Below are 13,303 nucleotides of genomic sequence, written 5' to 3' on the forward strand. Positions count from 1 at the left end.
CGGCGACAAAAAAAAAAAATCCGAAGAAAAAGAGAGGGGTGCAACACGAGGACTTCCCAGGAGGTCACCCATCCTAGTACTACTCTCGCCCAAACACGCTTAACTGCGGAGTTCTGATGGGATCCGGTGCATTAGTGTTGGTATGATCGCACCCATCAGCATAAGCGCGTTAAATCCTTATAAAGGATCCGAATGCAGCGATGCACTCTAACACCAGGGAGCTGCAGCCCGAGGGCATTTCCAGATCGCCGCCACCAAATCAGCACCCAAAACGAGATCAGCGGCTCGTATTTTTGGCCTGGGGCAGACTAAGCCTACGAAGCGAGCGTGCTGGACCGCCGTAAACGGTAAGCCCGGCGACAAAAAAAAAAAATCCGAAGAAAAAGAGAGGGGTGCAACACGAGGACTTCCCAGGAGGTCACCCATCCTAGTACTACTCTCGCCCAAACACGCTTAACTGCGGAGTTCTGATGGGATCCGGTGCATTAGTGTTGGTATGATCGCACCCATCAGCATAAGCGCGTTAAATCCTTATAAAGGATCCGAATGCAGCGATGCACTCTAACACCAGGGAGCTGCAGCCCGAGGGCATTTCCAGATCGCCGCCACCAAATCAGCACCCAAAACGAGATCAGCGGCTCGTATTTTTGGCCTGGGGCAGACTAAGCCTACGAAGCGAGCGTGCTGGACCGCCGTAAACGGTAAGCCCGGCGACAAAAAAAAAAAATCCGAAGAAAAAGAGAGGGGTGCAACACGAGGACTTCCCAGGAGGTCACCCATCCTAGTACTACTCTCGCCCAAACACGCTTAACTGCGGAGTTCTGATGGGATCCGGTGCATTAGTGTTGGTATGATCGCACCCATCAGCATAAGCGCGTTAAATCCTTATAAAGGATCCGAATGCAGCGATGCACTCTAACACCAGGGAGCTGCAGCCCGAGGGCATTTCCAGATCGCCGCCACCAAATCAGCACCCAAAACGAGATCAGCGGCTCGTATTTTTGGCCTGGGGCAGACTAAGCCTACGAAGCGAGCGTGCTGGACCGCCGTAAACGGTAAGCCCGGCGACAAAAAAAAAAAATCCGAAGAAAAAGAGAGGGGTGCAACACGAGGACTTCCCCGGAGGTCACCCATCCTAGTACTACTCTCGCCCAAACACGCTTAACTGCGGAGTTCTGATGGGATCCGGTGCATTAGTGTTGGTATGATCGCACCCATCAGCATAAGCGCGTTAAATCCTTATAAAGGATCCGAATGCAGCGATGGACTCTAACACCAGGGAGCTGCAGCCCGAGGGCATTTCCAGATCGCCGCCACCAAATCAGCACCCAAAACGAGATCAGCGGCTCGTATTTTTGGCCTGGGGCAGACTAAGCCTACGAAGCGAGCGTGCTGGACCGCCGTAAACGGTAAGCCCGGCGACAAAAAAAAAAAATCCGAAGAAAAAGAGAGGGGTGCAACACGAGGACTTCCCAGGAGGTCACCCATCCTAGTACTACTCTCGCCCAAACACGCTTAACTGCGGAGTTCTGATGGGATCCGGTGCATTAGTGTTGGTATGATCGCACCCATCAGCATAAGCGCGTTAAATCCTTATAAAGGATCCGAATGCAGCGATGCACTCTAACACCAGGGAGCTGCAGCCCGAGGGCATTTCCAGATCGCCGCCACCAAATCAGCACCCAAAACGAGATCAGCGGCTCGTATTTTTGGCCTGGGGCAGACTAAGCCTACGAAGCGAGCGTGCTGGACCGCCGTAAACGGTAAGCCCGGCGACAAAAAAAAAAAATCCGAAGAAAAAGAGAGGGGTGCAACACGAGGACTTCCCAGGAGGTCACCCATCCTAGTACTACTCTCGCCCAAACACGCTTAACTGCGGAGTTCTGATGGGATCCGGTGCATTAGTGTTGGTATGATCGCACCCATCAGCATAAGCGCGTTAAATCCTTATAAAGGATCCGAATGCAGCGATGCACTCTAACACCAGGGAGCTGCAGCCCGAGGGCATTTCCAGATCGCCGCCACCAAATCAGCACCCAAAACGAGATCAGCGGCTCGTATTTTTGGCCTGGGGCAGACTAAGCCTACGAAGCGAGCGTGCTGGACCGCCGTAAACGGTAAGCCCGGCGACAAAAAAAAAAAATCCGAAGAAAAAGAGAGGGGTGCAACACGAGGACTTCCCCGGAGGTCACCCATCCTAGTACTACTCTCGCCCAAACACGCTTAACTGCGGAGTTCTGATGGGATCCGGTGCATTAGTGTTGGTATGATCGCACCCATCAGCATAAGCGCGTTAAATCCTTATAAAGGATCCGAATGCAGCGATGGACTCTAACACCAGGGAGCTGCAGCCCGAGGGCATTTCCAGATCGCCGCCACCAAATCAGCACCCAAAACGAGATCAGCGGCTCGTATTTTTGGCCTGGGGCAGACTAAGCCTACGAAGCGAGCGTGCTGGACCGCCGTAAACGGTAAGCCCGGCGACAAAAAAAAAAAATCCGAAGAAAAAGAGAGGGGTGCAACACGAGGACTTCCCAGGAGGTCACCCATCCTAGTACTACTCTCGCCCAAACACGCTTAACTGCGGAGTTCTGATGGGATCCGGTGCATTAGTGTTGGTATGATCGCACCCATCAGCATAAGCGCGTTAAATCCTTATAAAGGATCCGAATGCAGCGATGCACTCTAACACCAGGGAGCTGCAGCCCGAGGGCATTTCCAGATCGCCGCCACCAAATCAGCACCCAAAACGAGATCAGCGGCTCGTATTTTTGGCCTGGGGCAGACTAAGCCTACGAAGCGAGCGTGCTGGACCGCCGTAAACGGTAAGCCCGGCGACAAAAAAAAAAAATCCGAAGAAAAAGAGAGGGGTGCAACACGAGGACTTCCCAGGAGGTCACCCATCCTAGTACTACTCTCGCCCAAACACGCTTAACTGCGGAGTTCTGATGGGATCCGGTGCATTAGTGTTGGTATGATCGCACCCATCAGCATAAGCGCGTTAAATCCTTATAAAGGATCCGAATGCAGCGATGCACTCTAACACCAGGGAGCTGCAGCCCGAGGGCATTTCCAGATCGCCGCCACCAAATCAGCACCCAAAACGAGATCAGCGGCTCGTATTTTTGGCCTGGGGCAGACTAAGCCTACGAAGCGAGCGTGCTGGACCGCCGTAAACGGTAAGCCCGGCGACAAAAAAAAAAAATCCGAAGAAAAAGAGAGGGGTGCAACACGAGGACTTCCCCGGAGGTCACCCATCCTAGTACTACTCTCGCCCAAACACGCTTAACTGCGGAGTTCTGATGGGATCCGGTGCATTAGTGTTGGTATGATCGCACCCATCAGCATAAGCGCGTTAAATCCTTATAAAGGATCCGAATGCAGCGATGGACTCTAACACCAGGGAGCTGCAGCCCGAGGGCATTTCCAGATCGCCGCCACCAAATCAGCACCCAAAACGAGATCAGCGGCTCGTATTTTTGGCCTGGGGCAGACTAAGCCTACGAAGCGAGCGTGCTGGACCGCCGTAAACGGTAAGCCCGGCGACAAAAAAAAAAAATCCGAAGAAAAAGAGAGGGGTGCAACACGAGGACTTCCCAGGAGGTCACCCATCCTAGTACTACTCTCGCCCAAACACGCTTAACTGCGGAGTTCTGATGGGATCCGGTGCATTAGTGTTGGTATGATCGCACCCATCAGCATAAGCGCGTTAAATCCTTATAAAGGATCCGAATGCAGCGATGCACTCTAACACCAGGGAGCTGCAGCCCGAGGGCATTTCCAGATCGCCGCCACCAAATCAGCACCCAAAACGAGATCAGCGGCTCGTATTTTTGGCCTGGGGCAGACTAAGCCTACGAAGCGAGCGTGCTGGACCGCCGTAAACGGTAAGCCCGGCGACAAAAAAAAAAAATCCGAAGAAAAAGAGAGGGGTGCAACACGAGGACTTCCCAGGAGGTCACCCATCCTAGTACTACTCTCGCCCAAACACGCTTAACTGCGGAGTTCTGATGGGATCCGGTGCATTAGTGTTGGTATGATCGCACCCATCAGCATAAGCGCGTTAAATCCTTATAAAGGATCCGAATGCAGCGATGCACTCTAACACCAGGGAGCTGCAGCCCGAGGGCATTTCCAGATCGCCGCCACCAAATCAGCACCCAAAACGAGATCAGCGGCTCGTATTTTTGGCCTGGGGCAGACTAAGCCTACGAAGCGAGCGTGCTGGACCGCCGTAAACGGTAAGCCCGGCGACAAAAAAAAAAAATCCGAAGAAAAAGAGAGGGGTGCAACACGAGGACTTCCCCGGAGGTCACCCATCCTAGTACTACTCTCGCCCAAACACGCTTAACTGCGGAGTTCTGATGGGATCCGGTGCATTAGTGTTGGTATGATCGCACCCATCAGCATAAGCGCGTTAAATCCTTATAAAGGATCCGAATGCAGCGATGCACTCTAACACCAGGGAGCTGCAGCCCGAGGGCATTTCCAGATCGCCGCCACCAAATCAGCACCCAAAACGAGATCAGCGGCTCGTATTTTTGGCCTGGGGCAGACTAAGCCTACGAAGCGAGCGTGCTGGACCGCCGTAAACGGTAAGCCCGGCGACAAAAAAAAAAAATCCGAAGAAAAAGAGAGGGGTGCAACACGAGGACTTCCCAGGAGGTCACCCATCCTAGTACTACTCTCGCCCAAACACGCTTAACTGCGGAGTTCTGTTGGGATCCGGTGCATTAGTGTTGGTATGATCGCACCCATCAGCATAAGCGCGTTAAATCCTTATAAAGGATCCGAATGCAGCGATGCACTCTAACACCAGGGAGCTGCAGCCCGAGGGCATTTCCAGATCGCCGCCACCAAATCAGCACCCAAAACGAGATCAGCGGCTCGTATTTTTGGCCTGGGGCAGACTAAGCCTACGAAGCGAGCGTGCTGGACCGCCGTAAACGGTAAGCCCGGCGACAAAAAAAAAAAATCCGAAGAAAAAGAGAGGGGTGCAACACGAGGACTTCCCCGGAGGTCACCCATCCTAGTACTACTCTCGCCCAAACACGCTTAACTGCGGAGTTCTGATGGGATCCGGTGCATTAGTGTTGGTATGATCGCACCCATCAGCATAAGCGCGTTAAATCCTTATAAAGGATCCGAATGCAGCGATGGACTCTAACACCAGGGAGCTGCAGCCCGAGGGCATTTCCAGATCGCCGCCACCAAATCAGCACCCAAAACGAGATCAGCGGCTCGTATTTTTGGCCTGGGGCAGACTAAGCCTACGAAGCGAGCGTGCTGGACCGCCGTAAACGGTAAGCCCGGCGACAAAAAAAAAAAATCCGAAGAAAAAGAGAGGGGTGCAACACGAGGACTTCCCAGGAGGTCACCCATCCTAGTACTACTGTCGCCCAAACACGCTTAACTGCGGAGTTCTGATGGGATCCGGTGCATTAGTGTTGGTATGATCGCACCCATCAGCATAAGCGCGTTAAATCCTTATAAAGGATCCGAATGCAGCGATGCACTCTAACACCAGGGAGCTGCAGCCCGAGGGCATTTCCAGATCGCCGCCACCAAATCAGCACCCAAAACGAGATCAGCGGCTCGTATTTTTGGCCTGGGGCAGACTAAGCCTACGAAGCGAGCGTGCTGGACCGCCGTAAACGGTAAGCCCGGCGACAAAAAAAAAAAATCCGAAGAAAAAGAGAGGGGTGCAACACGAGGACTTCCCAGGAGGTCACCCATCCTAGTACTACTCTCGCCCAAACACGCTTAACTGCGGAGTTCTGATGGGATCCGGTGCATTAGTGTTGGTATGATCGCACCCATCAGCATAAGCGCGTTAAATCCTTATAAAGGATCCGAATGCAGCGATGCACTCTAACACCAGGGAGCTGCAGCCCGAGGGCATTTCCAGATCGCCGCCACCAAATCAGCACCCAAAACGAGATCAGCGGCTCGTATTTTTGGCCTGGGGCAGACTAAGCCTACGAAGCGAGCGTGCTGGACCGCCGTAAACGGTAAGCCCGGCGACAAAAAAAAAAAATCCGAAGAAAAAGAGAGGGGTGCAACACGAGGACTTCCCCGGAGGTCACCCATCCTAGTACTACTCTCGCCCAAACACGCTTAACTGCGGAGTTCTGATGGGATCCGGTGCATTAGTGTTGGTATGATCGCACCCATCAGCATAAGCGCGTTAAATCCTTATAAAGGATCCGAATGCAGCGATGCACTCTAACACCAGGGAGCTGCAGCCCGAGGGCATTTCCAGATCGCCGCCACCAAATCAGCACCCAAAACGAGATCAGCGGCTCGTATTTTTGGCCTGGGGCAGACTAAGCCTACGAAGCGAGCGTGCTGGACCGCCGTAAACGGTAAGCCCGGCGACAAAAAAAAAAAATCCGAAGAAAAAGAGAGGGGTGCAACACGAGGACTTCCCAGGAGGTCACCCATCCTAGTACTACTCTCGCCCAAACACGCTTAACTGCGGAGTTCTGATGGGATCCGGTGCATTAGTGTTGGTATGATCGCACCCATCAGCATAAGCGCGTTAAATCCTTATAAAGGATCCGAATGCAGCGATGCACTCTAACACCAGGGAGCTGCAGCCCGAGGGCATTTCCAGATCGCCGCCACCAAATCAGCACCCAAAACGAGATCAGCGGCTCGTATTTTTGGCCTGGGGCAGACTAAGCCTACGAAGCGAGCGTGCTGGACCGCCGTAAACGGTAAGCCCGGCGACAAAAAAAAAAAATCCGAAGAAAAAGAGAGGGGTGCAACACGAGGACTTCCCCGGAGGTCACCCATCCTAGTACTACTCTCGCCCAAACACGCTTAACTGCGGAGTTCTGATGGGATCCGGTGCATTAGTGTTGGTATGATCGCACCCATCAGCATAAGCGCGTTAAATCCATATAAAGGATCCGAATGCAGCGATGGACTCTAACACCAGGGAGCTGCAGCCCGAGGGCATTTCCAGATCGCCGCCACCAAATCAGCACCCAAAACGAGATCAGCGGCTCGTATTTTTGGCCTGGGGCAGACTAAGCCTACGAAGCGAGCGTGCTGGACCGCCGTAAACGGTAAGCCCGGCGACAAAAAAAAAAAATCCGAAGAAAAAGAGAGGGGTGCAACACGAGGACTTCCCAGGAGGTCACCCATCCTAGTACTACTCTCGCCCAAACACGCTTAACTGCGGAGTTCTGATGGGATCCGGTGCATTAGTGTTGGTATGATCGCACCCATCAGCATAAGCGCGTTAAATCCTTATAAAGGATCCGAATGCAGCGATGCACTCTAACACCAGGGAGCTGCAGCCCGAGGGCATTTCCAGATCGCCGCCACCAAATCAGCACCCAAAACGAGATCAGCGGCTCGTATTTTTGGCCTGGGGCAGACTAAGCCTACGAAGCGAGCGTGCTGGACCGCCGTAAACGGTAAGCCCGGCGACAAAAAAAAAAAATCCGAAGAAAAAGAGAGGGGTGCAACACGAGGACTTCCCAGGAGGTCACCCATCCTAGTACTACTCTCGCCCAAACACGCTTAACTGCGGAGTTCTGATGGGATCCGGTGCATTAGTGTTGGTATGATCGCACCCATCAGCATAAGCGCGTTAAATCCTTATAAAGGATCCGAATGCAGCGATGCACTCTAACACCAGGGAGCTGCAGCCCGAGGGCATTTCCAGATCGCCGCCACCAAATCAGCACCCAAAACGAGATCAGCGGCTCGTATTTTTGGCCTGGGGCAGACTAAGCCTACGAAGCGAGCGTGCTGGACCGCCGTAAACGGTAAGCCCGGCGACAAAAAAAAAAAATCCGAAGAAAAAGAGAGGGGTGCAACACGAGGACTTCCCCGGAGGTCACCCATCCTAGTACTACTCTCGCCCAAACACGCTTAACTGCGGAGTTCTGATGGGATCCGGTGCATTAGTGTTGGTATGATCGCACCCATCAGCATAAGCGCGTTAAATCCTTATAAAGGATCCGAATGCAGCGATGGACTCTAACACCAGGGAGCTGCAGCCCGAGGGCATTTCCAGATCGCCGCCACCAAATCAGCACCCAAAACGAGATCAGCGGCTCGTATTTTTGGCCTGGGGCAGACTAAGCCTACGAAGCGAGCGTGCTGGACCGCCGTAAACGGTAAGCCCGGCGACAAAAAAAAAAAATCCGAAGAAAAAGAGAGGGGTGCAACACGAGGACTTCCCAGGAGGTCACCCATCCTAGTACTACTCTCGCCCAAACACGCTTAACTGCGGAGTTCTGATGGGATCCGGTGCATTAGTGTTGGTATGATCGCACCCATCAGCATAAGCGCGTTAAATCCTTATAAAGGATCCGAATGCAGCGATGCACTCTAACACCAGGGAGCTGCAGCCCGAGGGCATTTCCAGATCGCCGCCACCAAATCAGCACCCAAAACGAGATCAGCGGCTCGTATTTTTGGCCTGGGGCAGACTAAGCCTACGAAGCGAGCGTGCTGGACCGCCGTAAACGGTAAGCCCGGCGACAAAAAAAAAAAATCCGAAGAAAAAGAGAGGGGTGCAACACGAGGACTTCCCCGGAGGTCACCCATCCTAGTACTACTCTCGCCCAAACACGCTTAACTGCGGAGTTCTGATGGGATCCGGTGCATTAGTGTTGGTATGATCGCACCCATCAGCATAAGCGCGTTAAATCCTTATAAAGGATCCGAATGCAGCGATGCACTCTAACACCAGGGAGCTGCAGCCCGAGGGCATTTCCAGATCGCCGCCACCAAATCAGCACCCAAAACGAGATCAGCGGCTCGTATTTTTGGCCTGGGGCAGACTAAGCCTACGAAGCGAGCGTGCTGGACCGCCGTAAACGGTAAGCCCGGCGACAAAAAAAAAAAATCCGAAGAAAAAGAGAGGGGTGCAACACGAGGACTTCCCAGGAGGTCACCCATCCTAGTACTACTCTCGCCCAAACACGCTTAACTGCGGAGTTCTGATGGGATCCGGTGCATTAGTGTTGGTATGATCGCACCCATCAGCATAAGCGCGTTAAATCCTTATAAAGGATCCGAATGCAGCGATGCACTCTAACACCAGGGAGCTGCAGCCCGAGGGCATTTCCAGATCGCCGCCACCAAATCAGCACCCAAAACGAGATCAGCGGCTCGTATTTTTGGCCTGGGGCAGACTAAGCCTACGAAGCGAGCGTGCTGGACCGCCGTAAACGGTAAGCCCGGCGACAAAAAAAAAAAATCCGAAGAAAAAGAGAGGGGTGCAACACGAGGACTTCCCCGGAGGTCACCCATCCTAGTACTACTCTCGCCCAAACACGCTTAACTGCGGAGTTCTGATGGGATCCGGTGCATTAGTGTTGGTATGATCGCACCCATCAGCATAAGCGCGTTAAATCCTTATAAAGGATCCGAATGCAGCGATGCACTCTAACACCAGGGAGCTGCAGCCCGAGGGCATTTCCAGATCGCCGCCACCAAATCAGCACCCAAAACGAGATCAGCGGCTCGTATTTTTGGCCTGGGGCAGACTAAGCCTACGAAGCGAGCGTGCTGGACCGCCGTAAACGGTAAGCCCGGCGACAAAAAAAAAAAAATCCGAAGAAAAAGAGAGGGGTGCAACACGAGGACTTCCCAGGAGGTCACCCATCCTAGTACTACTCTCGCCCAAACACGCTTAACTGCGGAGTTCTGATGGGATCCGGTGCATTAGTGTTGGTATGATCGCACCCATCAGCATAAGCGCGTTAAATCCTTATAAAGGATCCGAATGCAGCGATGCACTCTAACACCAGGGAGCTGCAGCCCGAGGGCATTTCCAGATCGCCGCCACCAAATCAGCACCCAAAACGAGATCAGCGGCTCGTATTTTTGGCCTGGGGCAGACTAAGCCTACGAAGCGAGCGTGCTGGACCGCCGTAAACGGTAAGCCCGGCGACAAAAAAAAAAAATCCGAAGAAAAAGAGAGGGGTGCAACACGAGGACTTCCCCGGAGGTCACCCATCCTAGTACTACTCTCGCCCAAACACGCTTAACTGCGGAGTTCTGATGGGATCCGGTGCATTAGTGTTGGTATGATCGCACCCATCAGCATAAGCGCGTTAAATCCTTATAAAGGATCCGAATGCAGCGATGCACTCTAACACCAGGGAGCTGCAGCCCGAGGGCATTTCCAGATCGCCGCCACCAAATCAGCACCCAAAACGAGATCAGCGGCTCGTATTTTTGGCCTGGGGCAGACTAAGCCTACGAAGCGAGCGTGCTGGACCGCCGTAAACGGTAAGCCCGGCTACAAAAAAAAAAAAATCCGAAGAAAAAGAGAGGGGTGCAACACGAGGACTTCCCAGGAGGTCACCCATCCTAGTACTACTCTCGCCCAAACACGCTTAACTGCGGAGTTCTGATGGGATCCGGTGCATTAGTGTTGGTATGATCGCACCCATCAGCATAAGCGCGTTAAATCCTTATAAAGGATCCGAATGCAGCGATGCACTCTAACACCAGGGAGCTGCAGCCCGAGGGCATTTCCAGATCGCCGCCACCAAATCAGCACCCAAAACGAGATCAGCGGCTCGTATTTTTGGCCTGGGGCAGACTAAGCCTACGAAGCGAGCGTGCTGGACCGCCGTAAACGGTAAGCCCGGCGACAAAAAAAAAAAATCCGAAGAAAAAGAGAGGGGTGCAACACGAGGACTTCCCAGGAGGTCACCCATCCTAGTACTACTCTCGCCCAAACACGCTTAACTGCGGAGTTCTGATGGGATCCGGTGCATTAGTGTTGGTATGATCGCACCCATCAGCATAAGCGCGTTAAATCCTTATAAAGGATCCGAATGCAGCGATGCACTCTAACACCAGGGAGCTGCAGCCCGAGGGCATTTCCAGATCGCCGCCACCAAATCAGCACCCAAAACGAGATCAGCGGCTCGTATTTTTGGCCTGGGGCAGACTAAGCCTACGAAGCGAGCGTGCTGGACCGCCGTAAACGGTAAGCCCGGCGACAAAAAAAAAAAATCCGAAGAAAAAGAGAGGGGTGCAACACGAGGACTTCCCAGGAGGTCACCCATCCTAGTACTACTCTCGCCCAAACACGCTTAACTGCGGAGTTCTGATGGGATCCGGTGCATTAGTGTTGGTATGATCGCACCCATCAGCATAAGCGCGTTAAATCCTTATAAAGGATCCGAATGCAGCGATGCACTCTAACACCAGGGAGCTGCAGCCCGAGGGCATTTCCAGATCGCCGCCACCAAATCAGCACCCAAAACGAGATCAGCGGCTCGTATTTTTGGCCTGGGGCAGACTAAGCCTACGAAGCGAGCGTGCTGGACCGCCGTAAACGGTAAGCCCGGCGACAAAAAAAAAAAATCCGAAGAAAGAGAGAGGGGTGCAACACGAGGACTTCCCCGGAGGTCACCCATCCTAGTACTACTCTCGCCCAAACACGCTTAACTGCGGAGTTCTGATGGGATCCGGTGCATTAGTGTTGGTATGATCGCACCCATCAGCATAAGCGCGTTAAATCCTTATAAAGGATCCGAATGCAGCGATGGACTCTAACACCAGGGAGCTGCAGCCCGAGGGCATTTCCAGATCGCCGCCACCAAATCAGCACCCAAAACGAGATCAGCGGCTCGTATTTTTGGCCTGGGGCAGACTAAGCCTACGAAGCGAGCGTGCTGGACCGCCGTAAACGGTAAGCCCGGCGACAAAAAAAAAAAATCCGAAGAAAAAGAGAGGGGTGCAACACGAGGACTTCCCAGGAGGTCACCCATCCTAGTACTACTCTCGCCCAAACACGCTTAACTGCGGAGTTCTGATGGGATCCGGTGCATTAGTGTTGGTATGATCGCACCCATCAGCATAAGCGCGTTAAATCCTTATAAAGGATCCGAATGCAGCGATGCACTCTAACACCAGGGAGCTGCAGCCCGAGGGCATTTCCAGATCGCCGCCACCAAATCAGCACCCAAAACGAGATCAGCGGCTCGTATTTTTGGCCTGGGGCAGACTAAGCCTACGAAGCGAGCGTGCTGGACCGCCGTAAACGGTAAGCCCGGCGACAAAAAAAAAAAATCCGAAGAAAAAGAGAGGGGTGCAACACGAGGACTTCCCAGGAGGTCACCCATCCTAGTACTACTCTCGCCCAAACACGCTTAACTGCGGAGTTCTGATGGGATCCGGTGCATTAGTGTTGGTATGATCGCACCCATCAGCATAAGCGCGTTAAATCCTTATAAAGGATCCGAATGCAGCGATGCACTCTAACACCAGGGAGCTGCAGCCCGAGGGCATTTCCAGATCGCCGCCACCAAATCAGCACCCAAAACGAGATCAGCGGCTCGTATTTTTGGCCTGGGGCAGACTAAGCCTACGAAGCGAGCGTGCTGGACCGCCGTAAACGGTAAGCCCGGCGACAAAAAAAAAAAATCCGAAGAAAAAGAGAGGGGTGCAACACGAGGACTTCCCAGGAGGTCACCCATCCTAGTACTACTCTCGCCCAAACACGCTTAACTGCGGAGTTCTGATGGGATCCGGTGCATTAGTGTTGGTATGATCGCACCCATCAGCATAAGCGCGTTAAATCCTTATAAAGGATCCGAATGCAGCGATGCACTCTAACACCAGGGAGCTGCAGCCCGAGGGCATTTCCAGATCGCCGCCACCAAATCAGCACCCAAAACGAGATCAGCGGCTCGTATTTTTGGCCTGGGGCAGACTAAGCCTACGAAGCGAGCGTGCTGGACCGCCGTAAACGGTAAGCCCGGCGACAAAAAAAAAAAATCCGAAGAAAGAGAGAGGGGTGCAACACGAGGACTTCCCCGGAGGTCACCCATCCTAGTACTACTCTCGCCCAAACACGCTTAACTGCGGAGTTCTGATGGGATCCGGTGCATTAGTGTTGGTATGATCGCACCCATCAGCATAAGCGCGTTAAATCCTTATAAAGGATCCGAATGCAGCGATGGACTCTAACACCAGGGAGCTGCAGCCCGAGGGCATTTCCAGATCGCCGCCACCAAATCAGCACCCAAAACGAGATCAGCGGCTCGTATTTTTGGCCTGGGGCAGACTAAGCCTACGAAGCGAGCGTGCTGGACCGCCGTAAACGGTAAGCCCGGCGACAAAAAAAAAAAATCCGAAGAAAAAGAGAGGGGTGCAACACGAGGACTTCCCAGGAGGTCACCCATCCTAGTACTACTCTCGCCCAAACACGCTTAACTGCGGAGTTCTGATGGGATCCGGTGCATTAGTGTTGGTATGATCGCACCCATCAGCATAAGCGCATTAAATCCTTATAAAGGATCCGAATGCAGCGATG

General features: G+C 53.1%; 38 non-coding genes across 38 annotated transcripts; all 38 read right to left on the minus strand.

Annotated features, from left to right (window-relative positions):
• Positions 1-35: 35 nt before the first annotated feature.
• On the minus strand, positions 36-154 carry LOC126729501 (5S ribosomal RNA). Its single transcript, XR_007656821.1, has one exon. It is a non-coding gene; the product is annotated as a 5S ribosomal RNA (ribosomal RNA).
• Positions 155-389: 235 nt separating this feature from the next.
• Positions 390-508, minus strand: LOC126729502 (5S ribosomal RNA). The gene has a single exon (XR_007656822.1). It is a non-coding gene; the product is annotated as a 5S ribosomal RNA (ribosomal RNA).
• A 235-nt stretch (positions 509-743) lies between these two features.
• LOC126729503 (5S ribosomal RNA) lies at positions 744-862 on the minus strand. The gene has a single exon (XR_007656823.1). It is a non-coding gene; the product is annotated as a 5S ribosomal RNA (ribosomal RNA).
• A 235-nt stretch (positions 863-1,097) lies between these two features.
• Positions 1,098-1,216, minus strand: LOC126730984 (5S ribosomal RNA). Its single transcript, XR_007658245.1, has one exon. It is a non-coding gene; the product is annotated as a 5S ribosomal RNA (ribosomal RNA).
• A 235-nt stretch (positions 1,217-1,451) lies between these two features.
• On the minus strand, positions 1,452-1,570 carry LOC126729505 (5S ribosomal RNA). The gene has a single exon (XR_007656825.1). It is a non-coding gene; the product is annotated as a 5S ribosomal RNA (ribosomal RNA).
• Positions 1,571-1,805: 235 nt separating this feature from the next.
• On the minus strand, positions 1,806-1,924 carry LOC126729506 (5S ribosomal RNA). The gene has a single exon (XR_007656826.1). It is a non-coding gene; the product is annotated as a 5S ribosomal RNA (ribosomal RNA).
• Positions 1,925-2,159: 235 nt separating this feature from the next.
• LOC126730985 (5S ribosomal RNA) lies at positions 2,160-2,278 on the minus strand. Its single transcript, XR_007658246.1, has one exon. It is a non-coding gene; the product is annotated as a 5S ribosomal RNA (ribosomal RNA).
• Positions 2,279-2,513: 235 nt separating this feature from the next.
• Positions 2,514-2,632, minus strand: LOC126729507 (5S ribosomal RNA). Its single transcript, XR_007656827.1, has one exon. It is a non-coding gene; the product is annotated as a 5S ribosomal RNA (ribosomal RNA).
• A 235-nt stretch (positions 2,633-2,867) lies between these two features.
• On the minus strand, positions 2,868-2,986 carry LOC126729508 (5S ribosomal RNA). The gene has a single exon (XR_007656828.1). It is a non-coding gene; the product is annotated as a 5S ribosomal RNA (ribosomal RNA).
• A 235-nt stretch (positions 2,987-3,221) lies between these two features.
• Positions 3,222-3,340, minus strand: LOC126730986 (5S ribosomal RNA). The gene has a single exon (XR_007658247.1). It is a non-coding gene; the product is annotated as a 5S ribosomal RNA (ribosomal RNA).
• Positions 3,341-3,575: 235 nt separating this feature from the next.
• LOC126729509 (5S ribosomal RNA) lies at positions 3,576-3,694 on the minus strand. Its single transcript, XR_007656829.1, has one exon. It is a non-coding gene; the product is annotated as a 5S ribosomal RNA (ribosomal RNA).
• Positions 3,695-3,929: 235 nt separating this feature from the next.
• On the minus strand, positions 3,930-4,048 carry LOC126729511 (5S ribosomal RNA). The gene has a single exon (XR_007656831.1). It is a non-coding gene; the product is annotated as a 5S ribosomal RNA (ribosomal RNA).
• A 235-nt stretch (positions 4,049-4,283) lies between these two features.
• On the minus strand, positions 4,284-4,402 carry LOC126730987 (5S ribosomal RNA). Its single transcript, XR_007658248.1, has one exon. It is a non-coding gene; the product is annotated as a 5S ribosomal RNA (ribosomal RNA).
• Positions 4,403-4,637: 235 nt separating this feature from the next.
• LOC126731335 (5S ribosomal RNA) lies at positions 4,638-4,756 on the minus strand. The gene has a single exon (XR_007658583.1). It is a non-coding gene; the product is annotated as a 5S ribosomal RNA (ribosomal RNA).
• A 235-nt stretch (positions 4,757-4,991) lies between these two features.
• Positions 4,992-5,110, minus strand: LOC126730988 (5S ribosomal RNA). Its single transcript, XR_007658249.1, has one exon. It is a non-coding gene; the product is annotated as a 5S ribosomal RNA (ribosomal RNA).
• A 235-nt stretch (positions 5,111-5,345) lies between these two features.
• LOC126731648 (5S ribosomal RNA) lies at positions 5,346-5,464 on the minus strand. Its single transcript, XR_007658891.1, has one exon. It is a non-coding gene; the product is annotated as a 5S ribosomal RNA (ribosomal RNA).
• Positions 5,465-5,699: 235 nt separating this feature from the next.
• On the minus strand, positions 5,700-5,818 carry LOC126729512 (5S ribosomal RNA). Its single transcript, XR_007656832.1, has one exon. It is a non-coding gene; the product is annotated as a 5S ribosomal RNA (ribosomal RNA).
• A 235-nt stretch (positions 5,819-6,053) lies between these two features.
• Positions 6,054-6,172, minus strand: LOC126730991 (5S ribosomal RNA). Its single transcript, XR_007658251.1, has one exon. It is a non-coding gene; the product is annotated as a 5S ribosomal RNA (ribosomal RNA).
• A 235-nt stretch (positions 6,173-6,407) lies between these two features.
• Positions 6,408-6,526, minus strand: LOC126729513 (5S ribosomal RNA). The gene has a single exon (XR_007656833.1). It is a non-coding gene; the product is annotated as a 5S ribosomal RNA (ribosomal RNA).
• A 235-nt stretch (positions 6,527-6,761) lies between these two features.
• Positions 6,762-6,880, minus strand: LOC126730992 (5S ribosomal RNA). The gene has a single exon (XR_007658252.1). It is a non-coding gene; the product is annotated as a 5S ribosomal RNA (ribosomal RNA).
• A 235-nt stretch (positions 6,881-7,115) lies between these two features.
• On the minus strand, positions 7,116-7,234 carry LOC126729514 (5S ribosomal RNA). The gene has a single exon (XR_007656834.1). It is a non-coding gene; the product is annotated as a 5S ribosomal RNA (ribosomal RNA).
• Positions 7,235-7,469: 235 nt separating this feature from the next.
• On the minus strand, positions 7,470-7,588 carry LOC126729515 (5S ribosomal RNA). Its single transcript, XR_007656835.1, has one exon. It is a non-coding gene; the product is annotated as a 5S ribosomal RNA (ribosomal RNA).
• A 235-nt stretch (positions 7,589-7,823) lies between these two features.
• Positions 7,824-7,942, minus strand: LOC126730993 (5S ribosomal RNA). The gene has a single exon (XR_007658253.1). It is a non-coding gene; the product is annotated as a 5S ribosomal RNA (ribosomal RNA).
• A 235-nt stretch (positions 7,943-8,177) lies between these two features.
• Positions 8,178-8,296, minus strand: LOC126729516 (5S ribosomal RNA). The gene has a single exon (XR_007656836.1). It is a non-coding gene; the product is annotated as a 5S ribosomal RNA (ribosomal RNA).
• Positions 8,297-8,531: 235 nt separating this feature from the next.
• Positions 8,532-8,650, minus strand: LOC126730994 (5S ribosomal RNA). Its single transcript, XR_007658254.1, has one exon. It is a non-coding gene; the product is annotated as a 5S ribosomal RNA (ribosomal RNA).
• Positions 8,651-8,885: 235 nt separating this feature from the next.
• Positions 8,886-9,004, minus strand: LOC126729517 (5S ribosomal RNA). Its single transcript, XR_007656837.1, has one exon. It is a non-coding gene; the product is annotated as a 5S ribosomal RNA (ribosomal RNA).
• A 235-nt stretch (positions 9,005-9,239) lies between these two features.
• Positions 9,240-9,358, minus strand: LOC126730995 (5S ribosomal RNA). The gene has a single exon (XR_007658255.1). It is a non-coding gene; the product is annotated as a 5S ribosomal RNA (ribosomal RNA).
• Positions 9,359-9,594: 236 nt separating this feature from the next.
• On the minus strand, positions 9,595-9,713 carry LOC126729518 (5S ribosomal RNA). Its single transcript, XR_007656838.1, has one exon. It is a non-coding gene; the product is annotated as a 5S ribosomal RNA (ribosomal RNA).
• Positions 9,714-9,948: 235 nt separating this feature from the next.
• On the minus strand, positions 9,949-10,067 carry LOC126730996 (5S ribosomal RNA). Its single transcript, XR_007658256.1, has one exon. It is a non-coding gene; the product is annotated as a 5S ribosomal RNA (ribosomal RNA).
• Positions 10,068-10,303: 236 nt separating this feature from the next.
• Positions 10,304-10,422, minus strand: LOC126729519 (5S ribosomal RNA). The gene has a single exon (XR_007656839.1). It is a non-coding gene; the product is annotated as a 5S ribosomal RNA (ribosomal RNA).
• A 235-nt stretch (positions 10,423-10,657) lies between these two features.
• On the minus strand, positions 10,658-10,776 carry LOC126729521 (5S ribosomal RNA). The gene has a single exon (XR_007656840.1). It is a non-coding gene; the product is annotated as a 5S ribosomal RNA (ribosomal RNA).
• A 235-nt stretch (positions 10,777-11,011) lies between these two features.
• On the minus strand, positions 11,012-11,130 carry LOC126729523 (5S ribosomal RNA). Its single transcript, XR_007656842.1, has one exon. It is a non-coding gene; the product is annotated as a 5S ribosomal RNA (ribosomal RNA).
• Positions 11,131-11,365: 235 nt separating this feature from the next.
• LOC126730997 (5S ribosomal RNA) lies at positions 11,366-11,484 on the minus strand. Its single transcript, XR_007658257.1, has one exon. It is a non-coding gene; the product is annotated as a 5S ribosomal RNA (ribosomal RNA).
• Positions 11,485-11,719: 235 nt separating this feature from the next.
• LOC126729524 (5S ribosomal RNA) lies at positions 11,720-11,838 on the minus strand. Its single transcript, XR_007656843.1, has one exon. It is a non-coding gene; the product is annotated as a 5S ribosomal RNA (ribosomal RNA).
• Positions 11,839-12,073: 235 nt separating this feature from the next.
• Positions 12,074-12,192, minus strand: LOC126729525 (5S ribosomal RNA). The gene has a single exon (XR_007656844.1). It is a non-coding gene; the product is annotated as a 5S ribosomal RNA (ribosomal RNA).
• Positions 12,193-12,427: 235 nt separating this feature from the next.
• Positions 12,428-12,546, minus strand: LOC126729526 (5S ribosomal RNA). Its single transcript, XR_007656845.1, has one exon. It is a non-coding gene; the product is annotated as a 5S ribosomal RNA (ribosomal RNA).
• Positions 12,547-12,781: 235 nt separating this feature from the next.
• Positions 12,782-12,900, minus strand: LOC126730998 (5S ribosomal RNA). The gene has a single exon (XR_007658258.1). It is a non-coding gene; the product is annotated as a 5S ribosomal RNA (ribosomal RNA).
• A 235-nt stretch (positions 12,901-13,135) lies between these two features.
• LOC126729527 (5S ribosomal RNA) lies at positions 13,136-13,254 on the minus strand. The gene has a single exon (XR_007656846.1). It is a non-coding gene; the product is annotated as a 5S ribosomal RNA (ribosomal RNA).
• Between the last annotated feature and the right edge of the window lie 49 nt (positions 13,255-13,303).

This window comes from Quercus robur, chromosome 5 (assembly GCF_932294415.1).
Source record: "Quercus robur chromosome 5, dhQueRobu3.1, whole genome shotgun sequence".
Taxonomy (NCBI): domain Eukaryota; kingdom Viridiplantae; phylum Streptophyta; class Magnoliopsida; order Fagales; family Fagaceae; genus Quercus; species Quercus robur.